Source organism: Mustela lutreola, chromosome 1, assembly GCF_030435805.1.
Source record: "Mustela lutreola isolate mMusLut2 chromosome 1, mMusLut2.pri, whole genome shotgun sequence".
Classification (NCBI taxonomy): Eukaryota; Metazoa; Chordata; class Mammalia; order Carnivora; family Mustelidae; genus Mustela; species Mustela lutreola.
Genome location: NC_081290.1, coordinates 120,886,128 through 120,905,859, shown reverse-complemented (window position 1 = coordinate 120,905,859; position 19,732 = coordinate 120,886,128). Strand labels below are relative to the sequence as shown.

General features: G+C 35.2%; 1 protein-coding gene and 1 non-coding gene across 12 annotated transcripts in view; both read left to right on the top strand.

Annotated features, from left to right (window-relative positions):
• Positions 1–19,732, top strand: part of PTPN13 (protein tyrosine phosphatase non-receptor type 13) — a 213,786-nt gene that overhangs the window by 9,565 nt on the left and 184,489 nt on the right. The gene's annotated exons all lie outside the window — the stretch shown is intronic.
• LOC131822880 (U6 spliceosomal RNA) lies at positions 10,063–10,170 on the top strand. Its single transcript, XR_009350362.1, has one exon. It is a non-coding gene; the product is annotated as a U6 spliceosomal RNA (small nuclear RNA).

Genomic DNA, 19,732 nt, shown 5'->3' with positions numbered 1-19,732 from the left:
GCTGTTTTCCAGAGTGGTTGCACCAGCTTGCATTCCTACTAACAGTGTAGGAGGGTTTAGGGATATATTTTTCTCTAACATATCACAAAATCCAAGCACAGTACTCCAGAGCAAGTATGACAGTTTCAAGACTGGTAGTGAACTCAGACCTCTTCTTTTCTACCTCCTTGATGCATGGCTTTCCTCCTCAAGATGGCCTGTGGTCACAAAATGACTGCCAGCATTCTGTTCAAAATATGTTGTCTTTACAGGCAGGCAGAATATGAAAGAAATGGGAAAAATGGCAAAACAGGGTGTGCTTTCCAGGTAAATCTGATCCTTTCAAAAAGTTTTCTTGAAAGGCTTACCTAGTGACTTCTATTTATACCGGCCTTCCCTACTTGCTATGGAAGCTAGGAATTGTAGTTTCTTGCTGACTATCCCAAAACTAATCAAGGAGAATAGATATTGGGGATTCATTTATTGTTTTTGCCAGAGTTCCTAACGTCTGATCTCCATTTGTTTCTAGTTTAGTGGATTTTTACTATAGTATGCATAGATAAATTATAGACCATATGCTAGGTTTTGGCGGGGATGGAAGGGAACTTGGTTTTATTGACTTGCCACTTGATATTTAACACATGATTTATCTCTTTATCACCCAAATTTCAGCCTCTCTAGTATATATTGTCTTGGTTAGGTCATTTGCTATGCCTTGATTATCAGTTTGTTTTTTATGTAAATGTTTTATTTATTTTATTTATTCTTCTTACTGGTTTTTAAAGATGTATTTATTTGTTTTAGATGAGGGGTGGAGAGGGAGATAGAATTTCAAGCAAACACTGCACTAAGCAAGGAGCCTAATGCACCTTGATCTCATAGCTCGAGATTGCAACCTGAGCCAAAGCCAAGAGTTGGGTATCTAACTGACTGTCCCATCCAGGTGCCCCTATGTAAGATCTTTTTAGACATGGTAGCTACATATAGGTCATGTTAAGACTAAAATGGTTGAAATTTTAAAGGAAATAAAGTGAGGAAATCTGCCATATCCCTTTGAATATGTGAAAAATATGGAAATTGGTAGAAAAAGAAATACCGACAGGATTGTTTGACTACAGTTAAAATAGCAACAATTAGAAATGTTTTATAAGTAACATAAATTTATTTTTGTCTTGTATGTCATTTGTTTTTTGTCTAAATGAATTACATGGCTATAAAGTATTTGTGACTCTGTTCAGAACTTTTTTCTGTGTTTTGAGAAATGTTGAAAAATAAAAGGAAATGGTTCCTACCAAAAAACTTAAAACCTAGGTTTAAAAAAATGTGGATAGGAAACCATTAGCTATTAGAAAACAATGAATAAGCACAATAATAATTTGAACAGTGATGGCCCTAATCTATTTCTGCAGAAAATGAACAGTAAGTATAAGGATTATAGCAGTCTGTGACGGTCAAATAAAATAAGAAGCTTAGCATAACGAGGAAACCTCACTGAAGCTGCGAGCATTGGGTCAAATGGGAAGTAATTTTTCTCAGTTCTTACTGAGTTTTGTCAGCTATTCATTGAAAGATATTTATCATTTGTTGCTATCTGCCACTTTAACAAGACAAGCTGACAAAGGATCTTGACTCTAAAGTATGTTTGATGTTCAATTGGAAATTCTTTGTACATAAATTAGTTTGGTTCACTTATTCTGAGATTAGGAATTATATTTAAAGTGAGCTATCTAAACTATAAATTCAGAAAGGGTATTTAAAATAAAAATCACATCCTGTTGTTTAATGTTCTGCCTTTGTAAGGTTATATATTTGCCACTAATGTGACTTTCCTGTCAGCTTTTATACTTAATTATTATGATTATAGTTATCTGTAGGATTCAAAACTTAAAAATAATTGGGGATGAAAAAAAAATAATTGGGGATGTTGTCTGTAAATTGCTTTTGCTACAAAATTTTTTTAATCCTCTTAGAAGTTAGCATTATACTTGGCAGACAGCAAATCCTAAAAAGTTTGTAATAAGCCCTTCTTTCCATTTGTAATTTAGATAAATACTTTATCTGCTATAGCAAATGTGATGTAGAAAGTATAATTTTAAAATACATTTAGTATTTTACCAATTCAGGACTTGCTTTATTCTTTAATTTCTAAAACAATATAATGCTAAACCTCTAGGCTATTTACACATAGTTGATTGCCTAAGTCACTTAGTTGATTGTTAAGTAATAACAAAATTCTGTATAGGACTCTCAAAATATGTCTCAGCTGGCCAGGTGGACTAAAGGATTAATAAAGTGTACATAAGGGGCATCTGGGTGGCTTGGTGGGTTAAGTAGCTGCCTTTGGCTCAGGTCATGATCTGAGGATCTTGGAATCAGGAGTCTCCTTCTCCCTTGGCCATCCCCTCCCCACCACCACCCTAGCTTGTGCTCTCTGGTCCTTTCTATCTCTCTGTCAAATAAAGAAATAAAATCTTAAAAAAGTAATAAAGTGTACATGATGGTAGCTGGTGCACTTTCCTTTTCTACTGCTTTTTTATTACCAAATAGCTATAAGGAAAAAAAAAAAAAAAACCCAGGAGAATTAATGTTACTCTAGCTTGTAAATTACTCCTAATTCACTTAGCATTCTTTTAAATATATTTGACCTTTAATCATGTGAAAAAAAAGACTTAATTTATTCTGTTGGAAGAGAAATAATTTCTTTTTTTTTTTTTTTTAAGATTTTATTTATTTGAGAGAGAGATAGTGAGAGAAAAAGCACAAGCAGAGGGGCAAGGGAGAAGGAGACTCCTGCTGAGCCAGGAGCCCAACACGGGGCTCTATCCCAGGACTCAGATCATGACCGAAGCCCAAGGCAGAGTCTTAACCAACTGAGCCACCCACGCACCCCAAGAAGAGAAATTGTTTCAATGATGGAATTCACTTCTTACGATTCCATTAAAACTATTATTTAATCTTTAAAAAATGAGGGATTTTACAGAGATTTTCTTTTTTTTTTTTTTTTAAGATTTTATTTATTTATTTTGAGAGGGAGAGAGAGAATGAAAGACAGAGAGTGTGAAAAGGGAGAGATCAGAGGGAGAAGCAGACTCAGGGAGCCCAATATGGGACTCGATCCTGGGACTCCAGGATCATTACCTGAGCCAAAGGCAGTTGCTCAACCAACTGAACCTCTCAGGTGCCGGAGCTTTTCATATCTCTATATTTTGACAGTTAGCTTTTTAGACTGAATAATATTTTAAAAACTAAGTAATATATCAGTTTGTAAATATTTATCTGTGCCATCATAATCTGTAGATTAAGCTGATAATTTTATACACAGACCACACATATTTATGATGTCTTTGAGACGACCAAAACATTGAATATTGGAAACAGTAAGTGATATGATGCTGTTTGTGTATTTACTATGTGCTAGACACTATTTTAAGAATTGGACACATAGAATATTATTTATTTTTACAACAATCCTGTGCAGTGGATGCTATTATCTTAAATTATAGATGAGAAAACTAAGGTTTAGAGAGACTTAATGAGTGGTCATAGGTCACACAACTTGCTAGTAAGTTGTGGAGCAGGGATTTTGAATCTGTTTGACTCCAAAGTTAATGATGTTAACCATACATAGCTTCTTGTGTGAGTAATATCTTTTAAAATGAACAGTATCAAAGAGAGGGAAGAAATTACCTCAGTTTGCATAGAAAATGTGTAAAAGAACTCCATAATCTAGGCTGGAATCTAAGTTTTTGAAATTGTTCACGAGCTTTTCAAAAGTCGTTCTTGGAATGGTAGTGTATTTTCCTTTCAGCTTTTTTTCCCTCAAGGTCTCCTTCTCCTAACCTGTGGTCTTCTTAGCAGTCAAGTTTCTATAAACTGTTGAGTAAAATAAAGATAATAAAGTACCCTTTTGAAAATCTTTAAAAAACGTTTAAATGCTCATCACTGCATTATTCATAATGGTGTAAAATTGGAAACAATATAGTAGCTGACAGGAGGAATGAATTATTCTAAATCCTTACAATGGAATTTTGTGATCCTCAAAAATTTACGTTTAAAGAGGTTGTTTGTTTATAATGTGGAAATATGTTAAATAGAAAAAAGGTAAAACTTAGTAAAGCATGATTATAACCATAGTTTTTATTTTGTTTTATTTTTCATAAAAACTTTAATTTTTTTCTTACATAATTTAATTGGATAATATGCATTGTTCATTAAATGAAAGCAGAGAAGTTAGTCTTATATATTTAAAATTATTAAAAATTGTCTTAAAGTGTATTTAACATAATAAATCTTTAAATAATCTAAAATAAAATATCTTTTTTTGGAGATAAATATGGTTTTAATTTATTTTCGTGTTTTTTAAAGTTTTTATTTAAATTCTAGTTGGTGGGGCACCTGGGTGGCTCAGTGGGCTAAAGGCTCTGCGTTCAGCTCAGGTCATGATCTCAGGGTCCTGGGAACGAGTCCCACATTGGGCTCTCTGCTCAGCTGGGAGCCTGCTTCCCCTCTCTATCTGCCTGCATCTTGCCTACTTGTGATCTCTGCCTGCCAAATAAATAAATAAAATCTTAAATAAATAAATAAATTCCAGTTAGTTAACATATAGTGTTGTATTAGTTTCAGAAGTATAATACAGTGATTCACCACTTCCATACAACACCTGGTGCTCATCACAAGTACCCTCCTTAATCCCCATCACCCATCAGCCCATCCTTTATCCACCTCCACCCTGGTAGCCATGAGTTTGTTCTCTATAATTAAGAGTCTGTTTCTTGGTTTGCCTCTCTCTTTTCCCATCCACTTGGTTTTTGTTTTTGTTTGTTTTTTTGTTGTTGTTATTATTACTTAAATTCCACATACGAGTGAAATAATATTCTGTTTGTCTTTCTCTGACTTAATTCACTTAGCATTATACTCTCTAGCTCCATCCATGTTGTTGCAGATGACAAGAGTTCATTCTTTTTTACGGCTGAATAATATTCCTGAGTATGTGTGTATCACACATATTCTTTATTCATTCATCAGTCGGTGGACTCTTGGGCAGTTTCCAGAATTTGTCTATTGTAGATAATGCTGCTAACAAACATCAGAGGGCATGTATCCCTTTGAATTAGTATTTTTAATATTCTTTGGGTAAATACAAATAGGAAAACTTTAATTTTAGAAAAGACCAGAAAGAAACAAAAATGTTCTAAATGGTGTTATATAAGGGGAAGAGTAGATTTTGAAGAGTTCATGACATACAGAATTTTTCTGTTGAGAAACATTATATTTTACCTGATTTTTTTTTTTAATATAGAGGAGGCTTACTTATAATGCATCGAATTCTCTTAGCCAGTGATTTAGACAACTAGAAGATGTACTTTGAGGCTGGGTTATTGTTTTACAAGAATATTTAGATAATAATGATAATACACACATTTATAAAGTGTACTGTTTAATGTAGTAAATATTTAATTCTCAAAGCAGCCTTAAGGTGGATACTACTGTTATCTTTATTTTTACAGGTAAAGAAGCCGAGGTAGAGATTTGCCCATAGTACAGACAGTTAAGTGGGAGAACCAGCATTGTGAATCTCATCAGTCTGGTCCCCCCTGTTTACATTTTAATAGTGAGAATCATTTATAACTTTTAGCTCAGGGTTAGAAGTAATGATCTTATTGAGGTATTGTAATTAAGAATACTTTGACCCACTCTCCATTCCATTCTTAGTTCATTTAAAAATTGTCCTTTGGTTTGGTTGACAGCTGTTATTTACAGAGCCCCAAACTGTTGGTGACTGTTAACAAAGTTTCTTTTCTTCTCCTTTGAATCAGCTCTTTCAGTAGCCCTGCCTTGCATGCTTTGTATGTGGTGCTGTAAAAAGTATCTGATAGGAGAACTCCAAAAGTTTCTAGGTTTTTAGTTTATCATGTGGTTTTAAAATTCATTCACAACATAGCTGGTTGGCACTCACTTTTATTTAGAGAAGTGGAATTTGTATCCTAACATTTTTTGAGACAGAAAGTCACTTATTAACCCTCTCCTTAACTGCTTTCACATTTTTTTTCTACTTTTTTTTTTTGCACTTAAGAATTGTATACTGTTCTCATGCAAATAGTTTCAGTGATCATGTAGTTCTTTTGTTAAGTAAATAGTTTTGTTGCCCTATGAACGAGATGTGTTGTACAAGCTTTAATTTAATTATAGCACATAAAGACTACTTTTTTTATTTTTTAGAATAGGTAATACATATATAGTGTACAAGACTGGAAGGTACAGCAATTAGAAAGTAAGTCATCTTTCTATTCCTATCTCCAGGTCCCTTCCTTGGATTGCTCTTCTGTATCTTTCATTTTCAGTAATGTCTCCAAAGCCCGGAGGAAATAGTAATGAATGATGTGCCATACTGATGTTTTAGTCTTCCTTAATGTGAAACATGTACCATTTTAATATGCTAAAAATTTATTTGATTTTGAAGAGAATTTTTACAAGTAAAGTTTTCATTTTTAATATAATAGTACACTTAATTTTTCTGCTTTTCTTTTTTACTGTTAGTCGAACATTTCTCATACTTTTGACCTGTTAATCCCATTCTTTTATTAGTAATTAAAAATCTGTTTTAGTAAAAGCAAACTTGAATGTCTTATCAGTAATAGTACAGTTTTAAGTTGAAATTTTTCTTTTAACTGAGGTTGACAAATATTGGGTACAGCTGAAGTTGGATCATTTTACAGTTGGAAGGGGAACTTGGACCCTTATTTCACTTCTCTTATAAAGCACTGAGGTGCAAAGAAATGCCCCCTAAAAAAGAAATTTTTGACATACAGAAACTTGATATATAGCACCTTTTTTAAAAAAAATGCTTGCTTTTCTAGTTTTCTTGGTTGAAGTGAATACTGAAAACTAAATACAGAGTTACTCTTACTGTATACCTAAAGTTCACATTTTTCCTGTTTAAATAAAGTGCATTATGAGAAAAAGTGTGCCAGAGCACAATTTTCTAATACTGTTTTAACTGTTGGTAATTATGCTTCCTTTTATGTGTACTTTTTGAAACACAGGCAGAAGATAGGTTGTGGCTTCCAAATGTGAGCTGTATCTGAATTACCTGTGAATTAGTTAAAAATAAACATTTTGGGTTACCTCCTACACCACCAGGAATCTACAGTTTAAAACGTGCCCCAGGTGCAGCTTTCCTACGATTGGTAGGAAATAAGTACTCTTTTCAATGTTATCTTTCTAAAAATCCCATCTCCTCTTACCCCCCCCCAAAAAAGATATTATAGTGATGCTTTTACATGTTTGTTTTCTAAGTTTAAAAAAAAATGGGTACATTTGTTGGGATATTGTCATACATACTCTCAATCAGGTGTCATTAGCTTAAATACCTAAAATGCTGAGAGGGCCAGGGGTGGTTGAGTGATGGGGGAAAACAGTAGTGAATGATGGACACTGACACTGTAGTGAACTAAAAGGCTAACTCTAACTAAAGGTGACATCTGCTACCTACCTTGTGTGCTACCATCTGTCTTTCCCCAATATTTTTATATGAAATCTCTCCAATTCATGAAATCTTCCAGTTTATTAATATTGGCCGCCAAATAACACTTTTGTAAAACATGGTGTGGCCATTACTCCATAGGCCATATACAACATGTCTGCAGGCCAAATAAAGCCCATGGGCTACAGGTATAAAAATCTATGCTATGGGAATCATCTTGACTACCTTACACTTGCAAGAACTTGCCATGTTTTGTTTTCATATTTATTAAGGGATAATCGTGCTTCCAGCTATCTGCTTTGCCTAATATTTCACCCTAGCGTATTAGTTAAGTAAACACTGGATTTTTGTGTAGGAAGAAAGAAAAGACTATTTTCTAAAATAAATAAAAGACAAAGTCTGCTGTGTAAATGTATCAGATTTTTGGTTTCTGTGATTTTTCTTAGAAAGTTTTATTTTCAATCCCTTCTCAAGTTCTGCTATTCTTCCTTTTTCCTGCCTCCACATTCAGTATCTCCTTGCTCCTCCCATGAATGTTCTTTTCATTTGCAAAAGTTATAAAAGAAGAAAAATCCTTCTTATAGAAACTCTGTAGAATGAAAATCACTTTGTGACTTACTTAGCTGCACAACTTCTAGACATTCTTCCCCATAGCATTAAAATTCCTTAGCCTTAGTACTGTTTCTTTGAAATGTGCTTTTTAAACAGAAGAATGACTGCCTTTAAGGCAGTTAGTGAAAAGACCCACACAGAAAAAATCTAAAGAGTCAGCCTTCATAACCTTGTAAGATTTGACCCCAATCCATCAGGGATGATTGAACTGAGATGCCATTTACAATGGTTCAGTACAGGGAAATAAACATAATAAGCTAGTGAAACTTAGACTTCTAGTCAAGAAGGAATAACAGGGATGGGATTTACCCTCCAGCCCATGACAAACAAAAAATGGACAAAATTTGTGAAACAAAAAATTTTTAAGACACCAGACATCAAATAATGATATCCCTGAGACATGGAAATAAGGTGAGGTGAGCCTTGTGGTTGCTCAGCTAACTACCTTGAGAGGGTTTCTGGGCTGTGGTGCAAGATACGGGAAGCCAGGTTAGAGCATGGTAGACTCCCTGGATTCAGTAGATGTTGCTGAAAAGTTTAGGAAAACTGAGGCAAGTAGAGTTAACAGAACAGAGTAATAGAGAGGGAAAACAGCACAGAGAGAGAACCTCAAAGACCTGCAGAGGGTCCCCTTCAAGTATTCAGTAGAGTACTCGACAAGTACAGGTATGGGAGGATACTTCCTGAGTGGAGAACAACCACACCAAAGAATTAGAGGAAACAGTACTTGTCAGCAGGGCCAAAAATAGTCCCTCTTCCCACAAACCAGGCTGGAAAACCTCAAGATTTGTGGGACAGTAGGTGGAGTACACACAACAACCTGTTCCAGGAGCGAGGAATAATTAATTAGACCAGGACTGAGCATTGCTCTGGGCCAGTCTAACAAATCTTAAAAGCTAGACCCAAAAGTATGAAACTTCCAAGTTTTCAAATAATTTAACTTCATTCCTAAGCAAACGCAAAAATGTTTATTAACATACTCAGCATCCAGTGAAAAATTTCAAGGCATGCAATGAAGCAGGAAAATAAGACCCATAATGAGAAGAAAAATCATTTAAACTGAGTCCAAACTGATACAGAGGTTAGAATCAACAGATAAGTACATTTTTTATAATAGTTGTAACTGTAATCCGTATGTACAAACGTTAAGTAGGAACACAATGAACTTCTAAAGATGGAGACTCTGATGTCAGATGAAAAATAGATGGGATGGGATTAGTGGCAGATTAAACTTTGCAGAAGGAAGCACTTGTAAACTGGAAGACAAACCAGTATAAATGATTCAAAATGAAACACACAAAGAAAGGGAAATACTTTAAAAATGAACAGAACATGTTTGAGTTGTAGGATAATTTCAAGTGACCTAATATACATGAAATTTGAGTCCCTAAAGGAGAAGAGAAAGAAGGCCTGATGGAAAAAATAATCTAATAATGGCTGAAAGTTTTCCAACTATGATGAAAGTTGTAAACAGATTCAGAATCTCCATAAACCCCAGCATGAAGATTACACCAAGGCACTTCATATTCAAACTGTTCAAAATCTGTGATAAAGAGAAAATCTTAAATGTAGTCAAAGAAAAAAAAAAGACATCCACAGGAAGAACAAAAAAAGGATGGCAGTATATTTCTAGCCAGAAATGCTGCAAATAAGAATATAGTACAGCAATATCTTTACTGAAAGAAACTGTCAGCCTAGATTTCTGCCTAATGAAATCTTTCAAAATTGATGTGAAGTAAAGGCTTTTTCAGAGATACAATAGCGGAATGAATTCATTACCAACCTGCACTACAAGAAATGAAATCCTTTAGGCAGAAGGGAAGTGATACTAAATGGATCTACATAGTGAAATGAAGAACACTGGAAATGCAAACTACCTTGGTAATAGATGCCCTGTTTTTCTTATTATTTAAATATCTTTAAAAGGTAATTGCTGAAAGTCTGAGACAAGTAGATTGATAAGCCTACTTTTAAAAATCCCAAAGTGAGTGCTCGCTTCGGCAGCACATATACTAAAATTGGAAATATACAGAGAAGATTAGCTTGGCCCCTGCGCCAGGATGACACGCAAAAATCCCAAAATGAAATAAGGAAATAATAATGGATGACATTTGACCACTTACTATGGGCAAGGAGTTTTGCCTATATTGTTTGATTTAATCTATCTAGCAGCCCTATAATCAAGTACCATTACTGTTTTCCTATTACAGATGAAGAAAGTAAGTTCTAGGAAGGCAAAATAACTTTCTGAGATTATAGAATGGTAAATGAAGGAGCTGGGACTTAAACTCTGTCTGACTCTAACTACAGCTTAGGTTCTTTGCCATTTTTCTACAGTGCTTTTCCAGGGAAGGAGGGAAGAGTACAGAACAGGTGATTATAGGGCAAAAAGATGAAGTAAAGAGTTAAGGAGGTTGAAATAAAAGGGGAGTTAGCAGACAGCTTGGCAGATGTCATTAATTCCTCACATGTATCAGATTATTTCTAGTGGAATGGTCAAGGCCATCCAAGTTGGCACTTTTAACTCTAATATTTTTTTAGATAAAAAATTTATACAGATGTGAGAGCCAATGAGTCAAAGTCTCTATTTCTAACTTTATGTAGTTCAAAATATGCCCTCTGGAGTTGTGGAAGGGGGGAAAAAAACATGTTTCCGTCTGTCCCAGGGAAGTGATGAACCTCTATTGTCAGGGAACCAGCCTCTGAATTCCTTCGGCCAGGTTTCACTAAACATTTAGACTACAGCCCTAAGTAATTTAATAATCTTTCTCTTTCATTTTTAAAAACAGCTGCAACATTTATGACTTTACTTAGAAGATCAGATAAATGGAAGAAAAAGTTTAAATTTGGGTATTCTGACTTGTACTAATAATAATGTTGAAGTCACATAAGAATAGTTTTAAAAATACCTATCAATAAAGATTGGTACTTTTTAATATGCTTATATTTTCTTATGTGCAATAATAATATCTTCTTAAAAGTGATATTATAAAAATATAAATATAAAAATAGTATCTTTTTTTAAAAAGATAATTGACTTTAAACAAAAATAACAGTGTAGTATGGGAGTTATAACATGTAAAAATGAAATGCATGGCAATAACACAGGTTGGGAGAAGAATACTGGAAATATACAAAGTAGATTCTTATATAAGTTTGATCTAATGTTACTTGAAGTAGACAGTAGATAAGTTAAAGGTGTACACTATAAACCCTTTAGCAGTGACTAAAATAACAACAAAAAATAGTTAACAGCTAAAAGCCAACAAAAGACATAAAATGGTATTATAAAAAAATAATAATCCAAAAAGGGGGGGGGCAGATGAGGCAAATAAAAAAATAACAAAATGATAAAACCTACCTCTCTCAATAATCACATTTAATATAAATTATTCAAAGCCCCCAATTAAAGAGCAGAGCTTGTCAGATTGGATTAAAAAGTCAAGACCCAATTATACGTAAGAAAATATGTAGTATGTCAACTAAACTAACTGAAAGAAAACTAGATGTATTAATAAAGACAAAGTTGATCTGAGGACAAAGAATTCTACCCAGGTAAAAAGAATACTGTTTATAATGACAGTGAGTTCAGTATATCAAGAAGATGTAGCAGGTCTAAACACTTATGCACCTAATATCAGAACTTCAAAATACACGAAGCAAAAACAGAACTGTGAGTAGAAATTGAAACATCCATAATAAGAGTTGGAGATTTCAATATGTTTCTCTCAATAACTGACAGGATAAGTAGGAAATCAATACAGTATAATACTTGAACATCACAATCAACTAACATGACCTAAATAACACTTAGAAACACTTCACCCAACAACATCAGAATATACATTTTCTTACAGTGCACACAGTATATATATTCACCAAGTTAGTTCATATCCTTGACCATAGAAGAAGGCTTTTTTTGTTTTGTTTTGTTTTGTTTTTTAAGATTTTATTTATTTATATGAGAGAGAGAGAGCAGAAGTGGGGGTGTGGCAGAGAGAGCGAGAAGCAGACTACCCGCTGGCCGGGAGCCCGAATCAGGGGCTTGATCCCAGGACCCTGGGATCATGACCTGAATTGAAGGCTTAACTGACCGAGCGCCCCTATAAAAGGAGTTTTAATGCATTTAAATGTATTCAAGTTGTACAAAGCATCTCTGGAAAATCCTCAAGTATTTGAAAACTAAATAACACTTCTAAAGAACCCATGGTTCCAAGAGGAAATGAGAAAGTATGTTGTTCTGGATAAAAGTGACAACATAATATATCAAAATGGTGGGTTGTAAACTCCTACAAGCAAGACTTAGGGGAAATTTATAGCACTAAACACCAATAGTAGGAAAAGTCTCAAGCCAGCCTTCACCTAGAAAAAGGAACAAAGTAGTAACTAGAAGAAAGAATAAAGATCAGAGGAGAAATCAAACAGAAAACAAACAAACAAAATTAATGAAACCTGAAATTGCTTGTTTGAGAAGAACTAGTACATGTATAAACTTCTAGCCAGACTGATCAGGAAAAAGAGAAGACTCTAATTACCGGTGTCAGAAATAAAAGAGGTGAAAGAGGTGACATATCCTGACAGTTTCTGCATTAATTAAAAGAATCATAAAGGAATATCATTAATGATTTTTGCCAATAAATTCAGTAACTTAGATGAAATGGACAAAGCTTTGAATAATCTACTGAAATATAGGCACTCTCCAACTTTAGTTATTACTATTTAAAGAAATGCCATGAAATGAAAAGTTTTCCAACTATGTTTCTTTTATTTTCTTGCTTTTCTGGAGAAATTAATCTAAAATTTAAAATATCCAAAGAGTAATGTCTGTAAGTAATCCTATTTTACTTTTAGATGATCAGTTTTTTAGTAAGCTTGGAAAAGTTATAAGGATTATTTCCATTGCAAATGCTAAGATGTCTTATTTTTGAAATGTTAAACATAAATGTCTGGAGGTAGGAAGTTCATAGGCTTATTCAGCAGCTCAATCATGCATTTCATAAGGTTCATAGCTTGCACTTGCTTGCCTTTTTCCCCCCTACTCATTTTTTGAATATTTTCTCCAATTCTTAAGGGTTATCCTCTAGTAGTTGCTATAAATATGGCTGCTACGGTTCCAAATATTGCCTTTGGACACCCAACTGGCTTGTGTTTTGGGGGCCCCAAGACCAAGCCAGGTTCCATGATTTGGTAGGAGAACTCACGGGACTCAGCACAAAAGATTGGCTGCAACAAAAGGATACTTAAACAAAATCAACAAAGGGAAAAGTCAGTGGGGTGAAGGCCAAGGGTAACCAGGAGCATACTTGGGAGAGCCATCTCCCAGTGGAGTCACACAGGATGTGCTTAATTCCCTCAGCAACAAGCTGTTACAACACATGTTAAATATTGCCTACCAGGGAAACTCATTAGACAGTGCTCAGATTTTTATTGGGGGCTAGTCAGGTAGATTCTCTGGGCCTAACATGTACAAAATTCCAGACTCCCGGAAGGAAAGCACGTATTTAGTATAAACCACATTGTTTGCACAAACAATTAAGACAGTGAGGTACTCTTCCAAGCTGTGGGAAAGGTGAGAACCCTCTCAGAATCTAAGTTCCCAGATCCCAGCCCAAGGCCAACTTCGTCAGTAGCCTGCTGTGTTAACTCTTTCTGCATAGCTAGACAAAGAATAAAGACGTTTTCTCTCATGTGTCTTTTTATTAGGATGAAAGTCTTTCCTAGTTTCCCTCTCACTAGATTGTGTTTCAGTACCATTAGCTAGATTGGGTTGCTCCCTATATCCTAACTGAGGGAGTCTGGGAAGTATCCAGCATTTCCAGCCCCTGTAGTGGAAGACAGATTCTGCCAAGAAAAAAGAAGAGTGGTTGGGGAGAATGTCTGTTAGGAACTGAATATTTTTTAAATTCATAATTGTCAGTTCTAGTATTTTTAAGGGTAAGGTACTAAGAGGTACATGACTAAGAAAGTAAGTACCAAGAGTATTTACTTTTAGTATGAAACATCATAGCAGCAAATTTTCAGCTATGCAAAGTAGTCTTTGTTGTACTCTAATATATAAGACAGATTTGTAGACATTGTTTAAGGTGAAGCTTTTATCAGTAAGCTGAACCGGAAAACAAAATTCTTCATTACTCCCATGTATAAACAAAACAAAGTAACCCCACTCTAAATTGCTCTTTAAGTTGACTCATTAGTTTAAAGGAAATTTTCTGTATTATAATGCAAATTTATTTTCATTTAAGAGTTTTTGTCATGATTAATTTTCCAAAATGATGAGATACATTCTTCAAGAAGAATCACCTTATTTGTCATAAGAATTTTCATCATTTCTCATGAAGTCATTACCTTTAGTTTGATGTTTAAGTATTTCCTTTGCCTTTGCCAGAGTAGTTTTGTCATGGCCAATTAGTCAGTACCAGTCAAAAATCAGTTGGGGGGTGCCTGGGTGACTCAGTGGGTTAAAGCCTCTGCCTTTGGCTCAGGTCACGGTCTCAGGGTCCTGGGATCGAGCCCCGCATCGGGCTCTCTGCTCAGCAGGGAACCTGCTTCCTCCTCTCTCTCTGCCTGCCTCTCTGACTACTTGTAATCTCTATCAAATAAATAAATAAAATCTTTTTTTAAAAAAGCAGTTGGAATTATCAGATAAATTTAATCATTTGGGGTTTTTACAATCAAAAGCCATCAGAATTCATTTCCTGATATGAAAGTTGCTCTGTGTTGGCCATGCATTTAAACAGAAAGTTCTGTAATAGAGAAGGTGCAACTTGCTTATGCAAAAACGTCAGTACTAAATGAATGGTGCCAATTACAGTATTGCTGATTTTGGAAGTACCTCTAATACTAGACTGCTAAGATGGAGATTTAGGTTTAAGAATGTTGAAATGCCCTTCATAAAAGAACAGACTTTTAAAATTATGCTTGGTTTTTGAATGAAGACAAAACCTGGTAGGAATACAAAATTGCCCTGATTACCTAAGATGTAATTACTAATGGAAGTAAGAGGTTGTCATCCAGGTTCTGATTATTCACTAACAAGTTTGAATCTGCTACTGAACTGCATGTTTAGTATTAACACATATTTTAGTACACAATTTGCTTTAGCTGTTTTTTAAGATCTTAAGAATTTATTGACCTATTAGTTGTTGATTTTAAGACCGACTCTCTTATGGTCTACTGCCTGATCTAAGGACCTCTATTTTGTTGTCTAAGTGAAATTTTAGAAAAAAGCATTTGCTGTTGAATTGATTTTCTAACCAAATATTTTTATTTATTTATCTTTAAAAGATTTTATGTATTTATTTGAGAGAGAGTGAGAGAGCATGAGTAGGGTAAGAAACAGAGGGAGAAGCAGACTTCACACTGAGCAGGGAGCCCAGTGTAGGACTCGATCCCAGGACTCTGGGATCGTGACCTGAACCGACTGCAGACACTTAACCAACTGAGTCACCCAAGCGCCCTGTTCTTAACCAAATATATTTAAATGACTGACTGACTCTCTAATAACACTGATGCGGAAATAACACTGTGACTGTGGTAATAAAATCTAGCCCGTTTTTGAGTTGAACCATGAAAATGGTCATATATGATCAATTTCATATGATTCAACCTGTTACTTGGGTATATTTCTATGATACAGGTATAAAGTATTCTTCATTGTTCAGTAGATTATTTGTGTGTTAACTCTATTTTGACTCTCATTATCATTACTTGCTACTTGTCAGCTTTAGGACTTATTACTTGTAACAAGCAGGAAGCAACTTGCCAGAAAATGACTGATGTATTAATTTGCATTCATTATAGTATTTTACAGTCAGTATAATGTTAGACCTGGAAAATATGTTAGAGGTCACTGAAGTCCATCCCACTCACTTAGTAAAGGAAAATATGTCATCCCCTACATATAGTTATTTCCCCCTGCTCGACCACTTCAGGATATTTCCTCAAGAGTTTTTCAGTATTGTTGGAGAGTCTATGTATTAGACTGAAATCTACGTAATTTTAACTCATTAGTCACATTTCTGCATTCTGTTAGGAATACTGTGAAAAGACTACTCCTTCCAGATGGCAAATGTTTTAAAGATTCTGTTTATTTATTTGTCAGAAAGAGAGCAGAAGCAGAGGGAGCTGCAGGCAGAGGGAGAAACACTGAGTGGAGCAATTACTCCACTGAGTAAGGAACCTGATGTGGGACCCAGTCCCAGGACTCTGAAATCATGACCTGAGCTGAAGGCAGATGCTTAACTGACTGAGCCACCCAGGCATCCTGCCAGATGGCAAATGTTATAATATTAGAGGACAGATATGCTCCGTATTCCTACTCTCATCCTCATGAGAAAGTCTCAACTAATTCCAGCTGAAGTCATAGAATCAGCATTTTAGGATTTAAGGAACTTTGAGATTTTTTTCCACTGGTGATCCAGTTTACAAGGTTTAGGCTTCTGTCAATTTAAATTACCCACATTGTCTAAGATTTTATTTATTTGACAGAGATCACAAGTAGGCAGAGAGAGAAAGATAAGAGGAAATAGGCTCCCTAATGAGCAGAGAGCCTGATGTGGGGCTTAATCCCAGGACCCTGGGATCATGACCTGAGCCAAAGGCAGAGGCTTTAATCCACTGAGCCACCCAGACGCCCCTACCCACATTGTCTAATGTAATGCCTTATAAATAATGAGCACTGAACAAACATTTGTTATATAAATGTGAGGCTAAGGGAGAGTAAATGAGATTTAAGTTTATTCAGTCATTCCATAAATATTTGGAAGATATACCATTTAACAATAGAGACAAAATCTCTGTCCTCATGAGTTTTACATTTGGCTGCAAGAGACATTTCAATAAAGATTAAATCTATAATATATGATCAGGTATTGTAAATGCTGTGAAATATTATGTAATTGGATAAGGATGTGAGAGTTAGGAAGGAGGTAATTCAGATTGGGTGCTCAAGGAACCCCTTTCTGTGAGGTAATTGATCAAGGACTGAATAAAGTGAGGAGGCTCAGCCTTGTGGATATTTGAGACAGGAGTGTTACAGACGAATGCAAGGGCTTGGATCACTAACCAGAATTGAATATGTCAGGACTGCAAGTGAGAGAGTAGTTAAGTGGAGAGGTAGCCTGGAGAAAAATTACGTAGGAAGCTATAAAACTAAGTAGAGATCTGAGATTTTCATTCTAAGTGAGGTGCGAAACCAAGAAGCAGAGCAATTATATGATTAGATCTGCATTTAAACAGGAACACTCTATATTGGGAATAAAGTACAAAGGGGTAAGGGAGGAAGCAAAGAGACCCATTATAACCCCACTGTTATGGTCTTCTAGACTTCCAATGTCCAGTACAGTTGCCACAAATTATGTGACCATTTAAATTAATTAAAACTAAGTAAATGTTTTATTTAGTTTTGTTTTTACTTAAAAAATTGTGGGACTTGAACTCATCATGATCCTGAGGTTAAGACCTGAGCTGAAATCAAGAGTTACCTGCTTAACCAATGGAGCCACCCAGGTGCCCCTAAAAATTAAGTAAAATTTTAAAATTCAGTTTCTCTCTTGCACTAGCTGTATTTCAAGGGCTCAATAACCACATGTGTCTAGTAACTTCATAATACTAGATAGCACAAATGTGAGACAAATTCATCATCGTAGGAAGTTTGACTAGACAGCGTTCTTCTAGACAATATATAGTAGCCAAGATTGTAGGGCAGAAATAGAGGTCATGAGACTTGTCAGAGGGATTCAGGACCTATTTTTGAAATAAAAGCTACCAGTATTTTCTAAGAAATTGAATATGGGATATGAGGGAGAGATAGCGGTCAGGTGATTCTAAAGTTTGTGACCTGAATAAATGGCTCAGTTCCATTTCAAGATGGGGAATACTGGAGGAGAGGTTTAGTAGTTGAAATAAAAAATTCAGTTTTGAATTTTATTTTATTTTTTATTTTTAAAGATTTTATTTATTTCACAGACAGCTCACAAGTAGGCAGAGAGGCAGGCAGAGAGAGAGAAAGGGAAGCAGACACCCCGCTGAGCAGAGATCCTGATGCAATTCCAGCACCCTGAGATCATGACCGGAGGCGAAGGCGGAGGCTTAACCCACTGAGCCACCCAGGCGCCCCCAGTTTTGAATTGTAAAAATGACATGCCTGTCATCCTCACCTATTTTCCCTTAAGAATAGAATTAGCTTATATTTCTCATACTTTATTTATTTGAGTACTACCATTATACTACAATCTTTGCTATATCCTAATGCCATTTACTTAGTATTTTAAAAATACCTCATTTTCATGCTTGAATTTGTTTAAAAAAAAAAATCTTAGATCAGTATTATTTTCTTACATGGAAAACCAGTCAGATGTCCCATTACTGGAAGTTAAGTGCAAAAGTCCATTCCATTTTGATACATGAAAATATAATAATCATGTTATGAAATGTCAGGTATGATAGGGTGGCCTGCCTGTGCAACAAGGTTTCAAGCTCAGGACTGTCTCTGTTAAAAGGGAGATTAGCAAGTAAAACAAACTAGCATTAACCTGGACTTTTTCCATGACCTAATCAGAAGTATTGAAGCAGAATTAAAAAGAGTAACTTCTTATTGTGGAATTCAGTTTTCTAAAATTTAGCTACAAAAATTCTCTCCTTATTTATAAATATTACTCTTAGAAAAGCCCTACTGTAGGGGCACCTCGGTGACTCAGGGAGCTAAGCAGCTGCCTTTGGCTCAGGTCATGATGTGGGTCCTGGGATCTAAGGTCCTGGGATCCAGCCACCCTGGGGATCATGCAGTGGGCTCCCTGCCCAGCAGGGAGTCTGCTTGTTCTTCTCCCTCGGCCCCTCCCCCCCACTCATGCTCTCTCTCACTCTCTCTCTTTCAAATAAATACATAAAATCTTAAAAAGAAAAGAAAGAAAACCCCCACCGTAAGTCAAATAAGATAATCAAGAGATGTAGAAAAGACATTTAGAAATATGGAAATATAATATAGTGGTAGGAGTTATATTTGGGTCTCTTCCCCACTACCCTCTTTCCACTCCTCCTAAGAACTGAAAGACCTCAGGATATGGAAGACTTCCAGAATTCTCTCTTCTCTATCTGTATTTTAATGGAGTTTCAGCATGTTTGCTTATTACTAAAACAGCCACCTGTTTCTCTTCTTTAAGTTGAGATTTACCCTTTTATTAAATATTTAAAAGATCAAAGAGCATGTATTTTCTTTCTTCATCTATAGTTCAGCCTATCTCAGGCTAGTTTCCTTATAAAAATGCAGCCTACATTCCCCTTTTCTTTATCAAATTCCTATCTGTGGGCTACCAGAAAGATTGAAAAATCCGGTTTTCTTTATTGAGATGTCAGTAGTCCAATTTTTAATAATAATAGCTAACATTTATTAAGTGATTGTTATGTGCCAAGCACATGTTCAAACATTATCGCATGTACTAACTCAGCAATCCCCATTTTCAAATGAAGATATTCATAGTGCTTGAATTCACACCCCAGCTCCACAATGAACTAGCTACATAATCCTGGGCCGGTTGTGTAATCTCTGCCTCAACTCCTCATATGTAACATGAAATAATCATAGTACCTACCTCATGGAATTGTTGAAATAATATAGTACTTTCTGTGTGTGTTTTTTTTAAAGACTTTATTTATTTATTT